The sequence below is a fragment of the Artemia franciscana genome, chromosome 3 (genome assembly GCF_032884065.1).
Source record: "Artemia franciscana chromosome 3, ASM3288406v1, whole genome shotgun sequence".
Lineage (NCBI taxonomy): Eukaryota > Metazoa > Arthropoda > Branchiopoda > Anostraca > Artemiidae > Artemia > Artemia franciscana.
In genome coordinates this window covers 37,544,347-37,559,924 of record NC_088865.1, presented here as the reverse complement: position 1 = coordinate 37,559,924, position 15,578 = coordinate 37,544,347, and the positions used below count along the sequence as shown (strand labels likewise).

Below are 15,578 nucleotides of genomic sequence, written 5' to 3'. Positions count from 1 at the left end.
TGTATATTATTGCTCATCTGATTGGATGTCTAATATTCCATCTCTACGTTCCCCCAACCGTAGTCTCCAGCTAAAAGCGACAAAAGTTCTCCAGTCAACTACTTCTACTCCTGTCCAGCTCTTAAAGCTGAACTGTGATATCTATACGGTTTCAGTGTGTTCAGTGGCAAAAACTCCATATGAAAGCATATTCGATACGATATATGAGATAAATATATATATATATATATATATATATATATATATATATATATATATATATATATATATATATATATATACCTGTTGGTGTCTTTGAGACATGTCCAGTTTTTAAATCACGTGATATCTTAAAATTCTAATAAAAGACTGAATGAAATTCCATTGTATTACCCGTTCTTATGCCCCCAGGGAACACTATAAAATTACCCACTTCCTTTAGAAGAATAACATGACCCCTTGTTCCTTAAAAATAAATAGAGGATCACGTGATGCTTCTGTTTCCTTGAAAATAGCGGGACATCCTTTGTTTTTCATGCTACTAGAATAACGAAGCATTGTTCCTAGAAAGTTAATAGGTGTCTAGATTCTATAACGGTTCTGGTGCTAGAAATGGCAGAAAAATCTGTTGCTTGCAGACAACAGAAGTCTGTGGGTGTGTGAAGCATGAAAATGTTGGGTTATGGTCATTTGGACCATGTCCATACTTGAGGGAGTCCTGAAAGTTTTTTCCTGGCCCTCTTCGGTTCTTAAACGTTTAACGTAACTATAATTTTTTATCTACCTTTGCATCGTGACTAGTGGACACTAACAAATCCTACTACGTAGCATGCATCTGTGTCTTGAAGAAAACACTCCCTATTACGCAACATGCACTTGTGTCTTGAAGAAAACACTCCCTATTATGTAACACACACCTACATATCTTAGAAGACACTCCTTACTACGTAGCTTGCACCTGCGTCTTGAAGAAAATTAATAATACCTGCGTCTTGAGGGAATCGCCTTTAAACTTCTTCAGTTTTACTGCTGATGATGAACACTGTATATGTGTCCAAAATATCCAGTTAAAATTTTTATATATGTTCACTGTCGATTCAAAGGTTTCATCCATATTTTTAACTGTTATACTTTAAACTTCTTCGTCACCTTAAATCATTAAAGGAAGAAAGAAGTAGCAGCTACGGGCGTTGTTAAAACTATGGAGAGGTTACTACTGCAATACTCCCTTAGAGTTCCAAATTTATCCCTCAAACCGTTCCCAAAATGTAGCAAATAAAACAAAAGAACATATGGACAGAGTATTTACCCAAATAAACGTGTGTAATAAATGATTATATGATATACAAACAAATGATTTACTCAAATAAACGTGTCATTTCCAAATTTCACTCTTGTGGAACTCTTTGATTCTCTTTCAATGACTTATTGAAGGATCCATATGAGCACGTTCGAAATAATACTAGTCGAGGACAAATATTTTTGCCCATTTAAAAGCCCCCCTCCTCCCAACAAAAATGTTCAATATTCTAAAATACATGGAAGCTACTTTGCCCATTACTGAGGCAGCGCTTCTGCACTGCATATTCTAACTAAAAAAATTCACCTGTTTAAACGAACAGTGGCTTTTGATCATACATATAAAAATTTTTATTCTCGAGCTAAATGCTTTTAAGTGAAGGTTCAAAGTATATTTTTATGCGAAGGTAATAAATGAAATTGATTGTGTAAAATTAATTTTTACGCTTTTATTTTTATTTTAATTCTTTTTTCATATTTCTGGGGGTTAAGTCTAATTATAATATAAAGTTTAACATTGGGGATGTAGGGATCACACCAACATCGAAGGCAAACTTATTAGGCATTTCCAAATTTTTGAACAAAACTATCTAAAAATTTGATTGGATATCAGAAGCAATAAAGGAGGGCCGGATAGCAAAGAAGGAACCAAGAGGGAGGCTGATTGCCCGCTATTATCTTACAGTCTTTAAAAAGGACATAAGCATTTTCAATTTTCAACCAAGGACAACTCTAATATATTTCCAAAATAGCCATTTCCATTTAAAATACATGGGAAAAAATTCTTTGGCGCTTTTATGGCCCTTTTTTGTTCCGCACTTTCAGGGGATACAATAAATTCATTTATTTTCCTTCTGCATTGGGTTCCCCTAAGCCCAAAGTTTTATATAAGTTGTATGCCAATCGGAACAGTTTCTCACTTTTTGGAGCCCCCCCATTTTTAGATGAAGGATCAATTCCAAAGGGACTAACCCTTTGAATAATTTTTTGTGCATTAGCCCTCTTGACTCAAAGACTCACGGCTGCAAGTTTCAAATTGATCATTAAAAATGTTTCTTGGGCTTGTTGCATAGCTCCTCTCCCTTCCAGCAGTTAGATATTGATGATCTTTATAAACAAGAAAATAATCTCTAGAAGCTTCACACCACTGGACTACCAAGACCAAACATGTACCCCCCCCTCTTTTTTCCGCCATAAAATATATCTGTAAAGAATTGACAGTTTGCATTATTTTCTATTGTCATCCTTGGATGAAACTTTATTTATATTATCAACTATTCTGAACAAATATACATCTCAAACTGTTAATCAAATTTTCTAATGGGGATTACAAAAGGACCAGATATCAAAAAATGTTCTGGGACAAGGATTGGATGCTCTCCAATCACTTTTGACTTTTAAAAATAGCACTAAAACTCTCAATTTCCGATTGAAACTAGAATCCTTCAACGTGTCTACCACCATCAGGGGGAGGGGGTCTTAGGAGGCGGCAGCCACCCTCTCATGCGGAAAAAAAATCTCGTTTGAGGATTTATTTTTACTCTTTACTTTCATAATAAGGCACGGACAAGAAATATTCCTAAAAATCAAAAGGCACTATATATCAATTTTTATCTCGACCCCTTCCCTTGAACTAATTGTTTATTTATCTCAAGGCTCAATGAGAGTTAGGATGTTTCAGCATTAAAAACACTCTTTGAGCACCTCCCTCTTCCGCCTACAAAATAATCCACTGCCCTCTTTAATAATATCTGATGCGCACTTACACATCATTGCGTATAATTTTGTGGAATATGAAGCAAATTAGTTTAGTTAAATGAAGCTTTAAAATAAATGCTAGAATTATTCTTTTGTAATAAAACGGCAGGTGTCATCCTGCGCTGAGATGTTTAAGTGAACGGATATGAGAGATTAATTCCTAACCCTTCCCCACACCCCTTCCTAAATTTACCTGAAGGCTCATGGAGGTACATATAATTTGGGCATTGAAATGCGCTCTTTTACGCATGTGCCCCCCCGCCTACGCTATGAACCATCACCCCTTCCTCATAATAGATGATGTACAATTATACACTTTTCCTTGCTCTGTTTATTTGTCTTAACTTCTCTTTGTCTGCTCAATTCGACATTTAGGGAGAAATTGACAAAGAAAATTGTTTGATGGTGTCTGGATGAGAATTTTCAGAGGGGGGGGGGAGTGATTCTCCGGGGGATAAAAATATACGTGAAACCACTTCGCTCGTTACTTAGGCAGCTCTTCTGCGCTGCCTATTTTGACTAAAAAAATTTACTTGTTTTAACCACCAGTGACTTTCAATCAAACACCTTAATATTTTTATTTTCGAGTTAAATGTTTTAAATGAAGGATTAAATTTAATTTTTATATGAAGGAAATAAATGAAGTTGATTGTATTTTAATAGAAATGTTTAGTGATCGTAAAATGATTATGATTGAACTCAATCGTCTTCCAGTCGATCCAGGAAAAATGCATAGCCCACTAAGTGAAAGACATTATTTTAAAGCTTCTGACCCATAAACATTACTGACTAGAAGTAAAACAAACAGCCTAAGAGTTGGTCTAGCTATTGAGTTTATTTCCAAATTTGTGTATTTTTCTACTTTTTATTTTATCAACCTGATTCAATCAATCAATCAATCAATCAATCAATCAATTTATTAATACTAAAGAAAACTATTACAAAAGTAAATCAATTAATAGGCCCAAGAAGCTATGCTTGTAATGGGCCACAGAGCACAAAAAAAAAAAAAAAAAAAAAACACTTATAAAATATATACAAAAAAAAAAAAAAAAAAAAAAAAAAAAAAAAAAAAAAAAAAAAAAAAAAAAAAAAAAAAAAAAACACTGGAACAAGACAAGATTTTAAAAGAAGAGAAGTGACATACAAATTGGGATAGAATTAAAAGAGAGACAAAAATTATTTAACTGGAAAGACCCGACGAAATAATGCATTTGCAGAAAGAAAAAGAGGGACATCCAAAGGGATGGAGTTCCATAATAGAATTGACTGATATACAGGAGACCTCTGAGCTGCTGTAGAGGATCGTTTTGGTAAAATAAATCGTCGAGAAGAATTACGCAAAGAAGAAAAGTACCTACCTGAGCCTGTCCTTGAGAAAAACTGCTGCAGGGTCGGTGGAAGAGTACCTAGAAAAGCAGAATGCGCTAAATAAAGAGTATTTTTACCTATAATATGATCCAGCGGAGCTATTCCAGTATCATTATAAAGATCAGAGGAAGGGTAAAGCCGAGGGAGAAGAAAAGTAGCCTTCACTGCCCTATTTTGGGCTCTTTGAAGTGAGCAGAGAAGAGATTTATTAGTATTGCCCCAGACAGAGCAGCAATAAGAAAGGTAAGGATGAATAAAAGCATGATAAAGAGAAAACATAATATCAGGAGGAAGAAATGAATTAATCCGGTGCAACATTGAAGACTGGCGGAGTATTAAGGAACGGGTGTGAGTTATATGCGGTTTAAAAGAAAGAAAACAGTCAAGATACACACCAAGAAGTTTCACCATAGTAGCTTGTGGTATAATATCATTCCCAAAAGTCAGGGTGATTGGCTCCCGTACGTCTCTCATGCGGTAAGGGGTCCTAAAGTTGACCCCTTAAAACTTGTATGTGTTTGTATATCTGATATTTTAAATATATTTTCATATTTAGTAATTTATTGGCTTTTTGCTATAATCTGATACAATTATCCTCATTTTCCAACTGACAGGCGTCCCCGGGATGTTAAGTATTGACACTTAGTTTTTTTTTACCCATTCTAAACATTTTTCCAAACCTTGTAATTCCTTTTGATCGGGGGCAGATCGAAAACATCTCAAGCTTTGTAACTTCTTTTATGTCTTGAATGACTGAAACTATTCCAAGTTCGGTTATTGCTTTTGATCTGGGTTGATTGAAAATAAACCAAGAATAGTTTCAAATATGATTATTAATCATAAATTTCCGTAATTACGGTTGATTTCAAAAATATCTTCCAAATCATCCATATAGCATATCATAGGGAGTGCAGTAGCAATGTCTAGGTAAAGAGCGATATTGGCACAATGTATTATTTACTTATTTTATCTTTTTTTCACCAATGCACTTCGTATAGAAGGGAGTTGCCGTAGAAACTTCGAGAGGAGCTCATTTGATTGGAAAATGAAAGTTCTAGTGTACTTTTTATAGATCAAATGTGATTGGAGGGCAAACAGTCCCTCCCACGCCCATTAATTCCCCGAAAACACCAATGAAAATTGTGAGACGGCGTTATCGCAGGGGCTCTGGGGGTTATGTCATCCTCTGATGCAAATTTATTGATATTTTCAATTTTTGTGAACAAAGTAGGTACCTCTAAATGTTGATCAGATGCCCTAAGAGGCTACAAAAGGACCAGCTATAAAAAATCTTTCAGGACAGGGGCTGGTTGCTGTCCAATGACATTTGACTTTAAAAAAAGGCACTAGAACTTCCAAGTTTCGATTGAATGAGCATCCTCCGAAGCTTTTACAACCACCAGGAGGGTTGAGGAGTGGCAGTCCCCTCACATTTGGAGTAAATACTGCTCGTTTTAGAGTTTAATATTTACTTTTTACTTTAAAAGGTGCATTCGAAAATCATTTTCGGAGATCAAGGGGTATTAGACATCAATTTTTACCTCCCGGGGGAGATAAAATTGCACTCATTCGGGGGAATTTTTCTAGAGAATATGCCAGATCCCGCGCATAAGGTGTAATATTCCAAAAAAACACTCTTACAGCAACGCTTGTTATAGCTTTAACAGGAATAATTTATACCTTCAGTGACTTGTTAACTCCTGCCTTTTAAGCCTCATCAGACGAATGACCCTGAGAGCTCACGCAATAATGTTGACACTTGAAGAGACTATATAAGTCTTGCCAAATCAAAAATAGGACAAGCATATTAAATCATAGGGCAGATGTATCAGGCTTATAATCAGTGGCGTAATTTCGTCAAATTCTGAGTGGGGGGAGGAGGAAGTTGTAGCTAATTTTAAAAAATCAAGTGAAACCTAAAAAGTGAGCCTTATATTCCCATAAAGGCAAAGATATACTAAAGAAAAGTGATCCGTTTCTGTGGATGCTTGAATTATGCAGGTTTATCTTAGTTTTGCCAAGATGTCTGAACAAACCAAGTTTCAGCTGGGGGAAGGCAAAGTGGGGATCTGGGGGGGGGGAGCAAACGAGGGTCTGGGAGGAGTTAGCCCTCCTGCCCCATCGCAAATTAAACCCCTGTTTACGATGGTAAAATAAATTTATATAGTAGAATGTTTTGTGGATCAAACAAGAACTCTCAGCTGCTGAAAAGGAAATATTGATTTTTGGACACTCGCATAAACTACAGGGGTTTTACATGGGCTAAAAGAGAGCAAGCATACTAAATAAAGGTGATGCAACAGTTTCATAATGGCAGAATAATGTTTTTTTAGCTGAAACCTCTTGGAACAGTAAAGAACTCCCAATATACGAGATTAATACACAAACTTATAAACGTATTAAAAGGGAGAGAGTAGAATATTCAGAGATTATTTTCTTCAATTAATTTATAGTCACTCAAACAGAAATTGAAGACTACTTTATTTCTTCAATTAAATAAAAAAAACAAGTTTTTTCAACTGAAAGTAAGGAGCGACATTAAAACTTAAAACGAACAGAAATTACTTCGTATATGAAAGGGGCTGCCTCCTCATCAACGCCCCGCTCTTTACGCTAAAGTTTGACTCTTTCTCTCAACTCTTCTTTTTAAAACAGTAAAAAAACTTTAGCGTAAAGAGCGGGGCGTTGATGAGAAAGCAGCCCCTTTCATATACGAATTAATTTCTGTTCGTTTTAAGTTTTAACGTCGCTCCTTACTTTCAGTTGAAAAAACTTGTTTTTTTTATTTAATTTCTGAACGTTTTTGAATCAATGCATGTTTTGATTTTCGCTCTCCGCAGAGGAATAATTAAAACGAAATTTGTATATATTTTTTTGGCTAAATGGCTTTCTCATAATTATGATTGAATGATTTTGAAAAAAAAAGAGCGGGAGAGGAAGCCTAGTTGCCCTCCAATTTTTGGTTAATTAAAAGAGCAACTAGAACTTTTAATTTTTTACGAATGTTTTTATTAGTAAAAGATATACGTAACTTATAAATTAGCTTACGTAAAGAACTTTTTATTCTCATGTTTTTATTACATATATGAGAGGGCTCACCCCCTCCTCAGTACCTCTCTTTACACTAAATCTTAAATTTTGTCCCAATTCTTTAAGAATGACCCCTGAGTCACAAAAGCCGTAGAATAAATAGTTGACATTACTAAAAATACTTTAGCGTAAAGAGCGAGGTATTAGGAGATATCCCCCTCTTCTCAACCCATCCCCCAACCAAAAACTACTCCTGAAAACGCTTGTACACTTCCTAATAGTCATTCCTATATGTAAGCACTGGTCAAAGTTTGTAACTTGTAGACCCTCCCACGGGGACTGTGGGGGAGTAAGTCGTCCCCAAAGACATAGTTATAAGGTTTTTCGACTACGCTGAATAAAATGGCTATCTCAGAATTTTGATCCGTTGACTTTGGGAAAATAATTAGCGTGGGAGGGGGCGTAGGTGCCCTCCAGTTTTTTTGGTCACTTAAAAAGGGCACTAGAACTTTTCATTTCCGTTAGAATGAGCCCTCTCGCAACATTTTAGGACAACTGGGTCGATACGATCTCCCCTGGAAAAAAAACAACAAAAAAACAAACAAAAAAACAAACAAACAAATAAACACGCATCCGTGATCTGCCTTCTGGCAAAAAATACGAAATTCCATATTTTTGTAGATAGGAGCTTGAAACTTCGACTGTAGGGTTCTCTGATATGCTGGATCTGATGGTGTAATTTTCGTTAAGATTAAATAACTTTTAGGGGGTGTTTCCCCCTAGTTTCTAAAATAACGCAAATTTTCTCAGACTCTTAACTTTTGATGGGTAAGACTAAACTTGATTAAACTTATATATTTAAAATTAGCATTAAAATGCAATTCTTTTGATGCAGCTATTTGTATTAAAATTCCATTTTGTAGATTTTTGGCTACTATTGAGCCGGGTCGCTCCTTATTACAGTTCGTTACCACGAACTGTTTGATACTTGCATTTTTCAGAGCAGAAAAATTGACCTTGTTTGGAGACCTGCTCACTTCGAGACCGCAAATGACAATAATTACCTATAAAATGAAGAGGTTTTGAGAAACATTAAAAAAAGAAGTGCTTTCTTCCTACTATATTTCTGTGGAACAATTTGCCTTGGAGAGTGTTCCCATAAACTCTCTCTTGTCTCCATTAAATATATTATTAGTGCACAAACTTAACATGATTGCATGAGACATAAATTAAATCTAAGACGTGACAGATGGTGTGTGCTTTTCTGAGAATTTTCAGAAAAACAAATACTTAATGAATCGCCTTGTTCTGCTCTGTACATTTGCATGGAAGAAATTATCTTACAATATCCCCGTAAAGACTTTTTGTTGACTTTACTAAAAGCAATGTCAATAGACAAATAAAACTTGATAACATGAATAATAGCACTTCAAGTATATTTCTAGAATTACTGCCACCATTTACGACTCAAAAGAAGCTTGGTGTTTATGAAGGAGTTTTACCAAAATCCACGTTTGTTTGACTTGCATACACATGTACCAAATTTTCTTAACGAGGGGGAGAGCCTCCAAAGATTGAGAGAGAGAGAGAAGATCTTCAGAATCCATAAAAATAAGTAATTTACGAGGCATAACAATTCAAAATACTTTTCAAAATTAGAAATGTAAACGAAAATATAATAAATAATAAGGGTAATCGTAAGCATTTATCGCAAGATTTCTGGGAGGGGGTGCGAACTAAAAAAGATTTTAAGCAACATTCTCTTTTTAAGGCAAGAAAAGAGGATGTTACGTTTGGGGTGGGTTTATTTTTTTACACAAATTTCCAAAAAAGAGGAAATGCATGAACGTCATAGGAAACAACAGGAAAAATATTGAAACTGTAGGGAGAGGGGGTGAATTGCAGAGGGCCTTAGGTATATACCTGCTTTTTTTTAAAAAAAAACAAATATAGACCCAAATTAGGTGCCTAAATAATATCTAGTGGCCGTTTAAAAGTTTAGTCAGTAGCCAGAATCATGGATTTCCACGTCCTTTTTTCCTTATTAAATAAAAAAAACTAGTGCTTTTAACTGAAAGTAAGGAGCGACATTAAAACTTAAAACGAATGGGTTGTCCTCTCCGCAATCCATCGCTCTTTACGCTAAAGTTTGTAATTGTTTTAAAAAGTAGAACTATGGCAAAGAGTCAAACTTTAGCGTAAAGAGAGAGGGATTGCGGAGGGGACAACCCATTTCATATACGGAGTAATTTCTGTTCGTTTTAAGTTTTAATGTCGCTCCTTACTTTCAGTTAAAAAAACTAGTTTTCTTATTTAATTTCTGAACGTTTTTGAATTAATGCATGTTTGATTTTGGCTCTCCGCACATAAATTATTAAAATGTAATTTGCATATTAATTCTTTCTTTGGCTAAATGGCTTTCTCTTAGTTTTGATCAGACGATTTTGAGAAATAAGGGGATGGGGAAGGAGCCCTGTTGCCAACCAAATTTTTCGGTTACATAAAAAGGCATTAAAACTTTTAGTTTTTAAAGAACGTTTTTATTAGTAAAAAATATACGTAACTTAAGAACTAAGTATATGAGGGGGTTTGTCCCCTCGTTAATACATCGCTCTTTACACTAAATCTTAAGTTTTGTCCCAATCCTTTAAGAATAGCCCCTGAATCAGAAAGGCCGTAGAATAAATAGTTTAAATTACTAAAAATACTTCAGCACAAAGAGCGAGGTAATTATCTTCTCCGAAATACCTCGCTGTTTATGCTAAATTATTTTTAGAACCCTTCATATGTGTAATAATCTCTGTTCGTTTTAAATTTTAATGCTACTCCTTACTGTCAATTGAAAAAACTTTTTCATGTTTATTTTTTCATTGTATTTTTTATAGTAGTGCTAGAAAATCCCGCGCCCTTTTCATTGAATTTCTCTTCTACCATTACATATTCCTCCAAGGAAAGATCCTCCCACATAGCCTCCTCCCATCAACCCCACCCCCAAACCAAAAAAAATCCCACTGGAAAACGTCTGTACGCTTCCCAATAACCATTACTGTATGTAAACACTGGTAAAAGTTTGTAACTTGCAGCCCCTCCCCCAGGGACTGTGGGGGAGTAAGTCATCCCCAAAGACATATTTATTATGGTTTTGACTATGCAGAAAAAAATGGCTATCTCAAAATTTTGATCCGTTGACTTTGGGAAAAAAATGAGCGTGGGAGAGGGGCCTAGGTGCCCTCCAATTTTTTTGGTCATTTATAAAGGGTACTAGAACTTTTTATTTCCGTTAGACTGAGCACTCTTGCGAAATTCTAGGACCAATTGGCCGATACGATGACCCCTGGGGAAAAAAAGAAAATAAATAAACAAATGATTACGCACCCGTGATCTGTCTTCTGGCAAAAAATACGAAATTGCACATTTTTGTAGATAGGAGCTTGAAATTTTTGCTACAGGGTTCTCTAACACGCCAAATGCGATGGTGTTATTTTCATTAAGATTCTACGACATTTAGGGGGTGTTTCCCCTATTTTCTGAAATGAGGCAAATTTTCTCAGGCTCGTAACTTTTTGTGACAAAGACTAAATTTGATGAAACTTATATATTTAAAATCAGCAAGAAAATGCAATTCTTTTCATGTATCTTTTAGCATCAAGTTTCCGTTTTGTAGGGTTTCGTTTACTATTGAGCCGGGTCGCTCCTTACTGCAGTTCGTTACCACGAACTGTTTGATAAAAAGTCCCAACCCCCGTGATGCGTATTAAAGCACTGTATCAAATGTATCTTTGTAACTCTTCTGAACTATTTATTAATTAAATAAAAAAACAAGTTTTTTAAATGAAAGTAAGGAGCGATATTAAAACTTAAAACGAGCAAAAATTACTCCGTATATGAAAGGGGCTTTTCCTTCTCAAAGCCCCGCTCTTTACGCTAAAGTTTGACTCTTTCTCTTAACTCTACATTTTAGAACAGTAAAAAACTTTAGCGTAAAGAGCGGGGCGTTGAGAAGGAAAAGCCCCTTTCATATACGGAGTAATTTCTGCTCGTTTTAAGTTTTAATATCGCTCCTTACTTTCATTTAAAAAATTTGTTATTTTTATTTAATTTCTGAACGTTTTTGAATCAATGCATGTTTTGATTTTGGCTCTTTGCAGAGGAATAATTAAAAACGAAATTTGTATATTTTTTTTTTGGCTAAATGGCTTTCTCATAATTTTGATCGAATGGTTTTGAGAAAAAAGAGCGGGGGAGGAGGCCTAGTTGCCCTCTGATTTTCGGTTAATTAAAAAGGCAACTAGAACTTTTAATTTTTTACGAATCTTTTTATTAGTAAAAGATATTCTTAACTTATAAATTAGCTTACGTAAAGAACTTTTGTATTCTTATGTTTTTATTACATATATGAGGGGTTTCGCCCCCTCGTCAGTACCTCGCTCTTTACACTAAAGCTTAAATTTTGTCCCAATTCATTAAGAGAGACCCCTGAATTACAAAAGCCGCAGAATAAATAGTTGAAATTACTAAAAATACTTTGGCGTAAGGACCGAGGTATTAGGAGGAGGTAAGCCCCTCATATGGGTAATAATTTCTGTTCGTTTTAAGTTTTTATGCAGCTGCTTACTTCCAGCTGAAAAAAACTTTTTCATTTTTTTTTAAGTAATGCTAGTAAATCCTGCGCTCCCTTCATGGAAATTTTCTTCCCCCATGACAAATTCCTCGATGGAAAGTTCCCCCAGCATATTCCCCTCTTCTCAACCCCTGCCTCCAACCAAAAAATACTCATGAAAACGCCTGTACACTTCCCAATAACCATTCCTATATGTAAGCACTGGTCAAAGTTTTGAACTTGTAACCCCTCCCATGGGGACTGTGGGGGAGTAAGTCGTCCCCAAAGACATAGTTATAAGGTTTTTCGACTACGTTGACTAAAATGGCTATCTTAGAATTTTGATCCGTTGACTTTGGGAAAATAATTAGTGTGGGAGGGGGCCTAGGTGCCCTCCGATTTTTTTGGTCACTTAAAAAGGGCACAAGAACTTTTAATTTCCGTTAGAATGAGCCCTCTCGCAACATTCTAGGACAACTGGGTCGATACGATCACCCCTGGGAAAAAAAAACAAAAAAACAAAAAAAACAAATAAACACGCATCCGTGATCTGCCTTCTGGCAAAAAATATAAATTCCACATTTTTGTAGATAGGAGCTTGAAACTTCTACAGTAGGGTTCTCTGATACGCTGGATCTGATGGTGTGATTTTGGTCAAGATTCTATGATTTTAGGGGGTGTTTCCCCCTATTTTCTAAAATAACGCAAATTTTCTCAGGCTCGTAACTTTTGATGGGTAAGACTAAACTTGATGAAGTTTATATATTTAAAATCAGCATTAAAATGCAATTCTTTTGATGTAGCTATTGGTACCAAAATTCCATTTTTTAGACTTTTGGTTACTATTGAGCCAGGTCGCTCCTTACTACAGTTCGTTACCACGAACTGTTTGATAGAAAATCAGAGGTAGCAACATAGTTTCAAAAAAATGCACAATTTGGTATTTGTTGCAGGCTACTATTCCACACAATAAGCTCTTGATATTGAAACGATTTAAAATTCATATTTACTATTCCTACTGAACTATTTCAACCTACACCGCACAGACGTTATAATTATTTAGTCATAAATGGAGTAAGAGCTTCTTATCTAAAAGCAAAAGGTATAAGAAATGTATTAAGTCAGAAGCGTAAATCTTGTGCGAATTACAAACTTTGACCAGTGTTTACATACAGTAATGGTTATCGGGTGTACAGACGTTTTCTGGGAAATTTTTTGGTTGGGGGGTCTTGAGGGGAGGCTGCTACGTGGGAGGATCTTCTCTTGGAGAAATTTGTCATGGGGGAAGAGATTTTCCATGAAGGGGGCGAAGGATTTTCTAGCATTTAAAAAAAAAAGAAAAAATAAATATGAAAAAGTTTTTTCAACTGAATGTAAGTAGCAGCATTAAAACTTAAAACCAACAGAGATTAGTACGCATACGAGGGATTCATCTCCTCCTAAATACCTCGCTCTTTACGCTAAAGTATTTTTAGTAATTTCAACTATTTATTCAACGGCCTTTGTGACTCAGGGTTATTCTTAAAGAATTGGGACCAAATTAAAGCTTTAATGTAAAGAGCGAGGTATTAACGAGGGGGCAAAACCCCTCATATACTTAATAAAAATACTCGAATGTAGAAGTTCGTTACTTAAGTTAATTCGTAAGTTACGTATATTTTTTACTAATAGAAACGTTCGTTGAAAATTAAAAGTTCTAGTTGCCTTTTAAAGTAACCAAAAAAGTTAGAGGGCAACTAGGCCTCCTCCTTCACCCCTTTGTCTCGAAACCACGCGATTAAAACTAAGAGAAAGCCATTTAGCAAAAAAATTAATGAGCAAATTTCGTTTTAGTTATTCATGTGCGTAGAGCCAAAATCAAACATGCCTGCATTCAAAAACGTTCAGGAATTAAATAAAAAAAAAAACAAGTTTTTTTAACTGAAAGTAAGGAGCAACATTGAAACTTAAAACATACATAAATTACTCCGTGTATAAAAGGGGCTGCTCCCTCCTCAACGCCCCACTCTTTACCCTAAAGTTGTTTATTGTTTTTGAACAGTACATGGTAACGAACTGTAGTAAAAGCGACCCGGCTCAATAGTAGCCGGATTTCTAAAAACGGAGTTTTGATACCAATAGCTACATCAAAAGAATCGCATTTTAATGCTAATTTTAAATATGTAAGTTTCATCAAAGTTCTCATTGTTTAGTCTTACCATATCTAATCGTTTATCCAAACGAGCCTGAGAAAATTTGTCTTATTTAGAAAATAGGGAGAAACAACCCCCATAGAAGTCATAGAATCTTAACGGAAATCACACCATCAGATTCAGCTTATCAGAGAACCCTACTGTCGAAGTTCCAAGCTCCTATAAACAAAAATGTGGAATTTCGTATTTTTTGCCAGAAGACAGATCATGGATGCGTGTTTATTTTTTTTTATTTTTTTTTCCAGGGGCCTTCGTATCGACCATGTGGTCCTAGAATGTCGCAAGAGGGCTCATTCTAACGGAATTTAAAGTTCTAGTGCTCTTTTTAAGTGAAAAAAATTGGAGGGCGCCAAGGCCCCCTCCCACGCACATTATTTAGTATCTTTCCACGGTGGAATTTTTCATGAGGGAAGAGAATTTTCATGAAGGAGGTGTAGGATTTTCTAGCATTATTAAAAAAACAATGAGAAAATAAATATTTTTTTTTCAACTGGAAGTAATGAGCAGCATTAAAACTTAAAACGAACATAAAATATTACATATATAAGGGGGTTCGTCTCTTCCACAATACCTTGCTCTTTACGCTAAAGTATTTTTCGTAATTTCAGCTATTTATTCTAGGCCTTTGTGATTCAAGGGTCATTCTTAAAGATTTGGGATACATTAAAATATTACTTATATATATTGGGGTTCGTCTTTTCCACAATACCTTGCTCTTTACGCTAAAGTATTTTTAGTAATTTTAGCTATTTATTCTAGGCCTTTGTGATTTAAGGGTCATTCTTAAAGATTTGGGATACATTAAATATTACTTATATATGGGGGTTCGTCTTTTCCACAATACCTTGCTCTTTACGCTAAAGTATTTTTAGTAATTTCAACTATTTTTTCTAAGGCCTTTATGATTCAAGGTCATTCTTAAAGATTTGGGACAAAATTCAAGCTTTAGTGTAAAGAACGAGGTACTGACGAGGGGGTGAACCCCTTTGTATACATAATAATTTGGGACAAAATTCAAGCTTTAGTGTAAAGAACGAGCTATTGACAAGGGGTTGAACCCCCTCGTATACGTAATAAAAAAAGACTAATGTAGAAGTTCGTCAAGTAAGTTGATTTGTAAGTTATGTATGTTTATTACTAACAAAAACGTTCGTAAAAAAATAAAAAATCAAGTTGCATTTATAAGTAACCAAAAATTGCAGGCCAACTAGGCCTCCTTACCCACCCTTTTTTTCTTTTATCAAAATTGCCTGATCAAAACTATGAGAAAGCCATTTAGCCAAAAAAAAAAAAAAAAAAAAAAAAAAAAAAAAAAAAAAAAAAAAAAAAAAAAAAATCATTTAACTATT

At 35.0% G+C, this 15,578-nt stretch overlaps 2 protein-coding genes across 3 annotated transcripts in view; one reads left to right on the top strand and one right to left on the bottom strand.

Annotated features, from left to right (window-relative positions):
* The window catches only part of LOC136025247 (Kv channel-interacting protein 1-like), a 333,579-nt gene that overhangs the window by 67,818 nt on the left and 250,183 nt on the right, over positions 1–15,578 (bottom strand). The gene's annotated exons all lie outside the window — the stretch shown is intronic.
* LOC136024678 (uncharacterized) overlaps positions 1–15,578 on the top strand; it is a 41,516-nt gene that overhangs the window by 23,846 nt on the left and 2,092 nt on the right. The gene's annotated exons all lie outside the window — the stretch shown is intronic.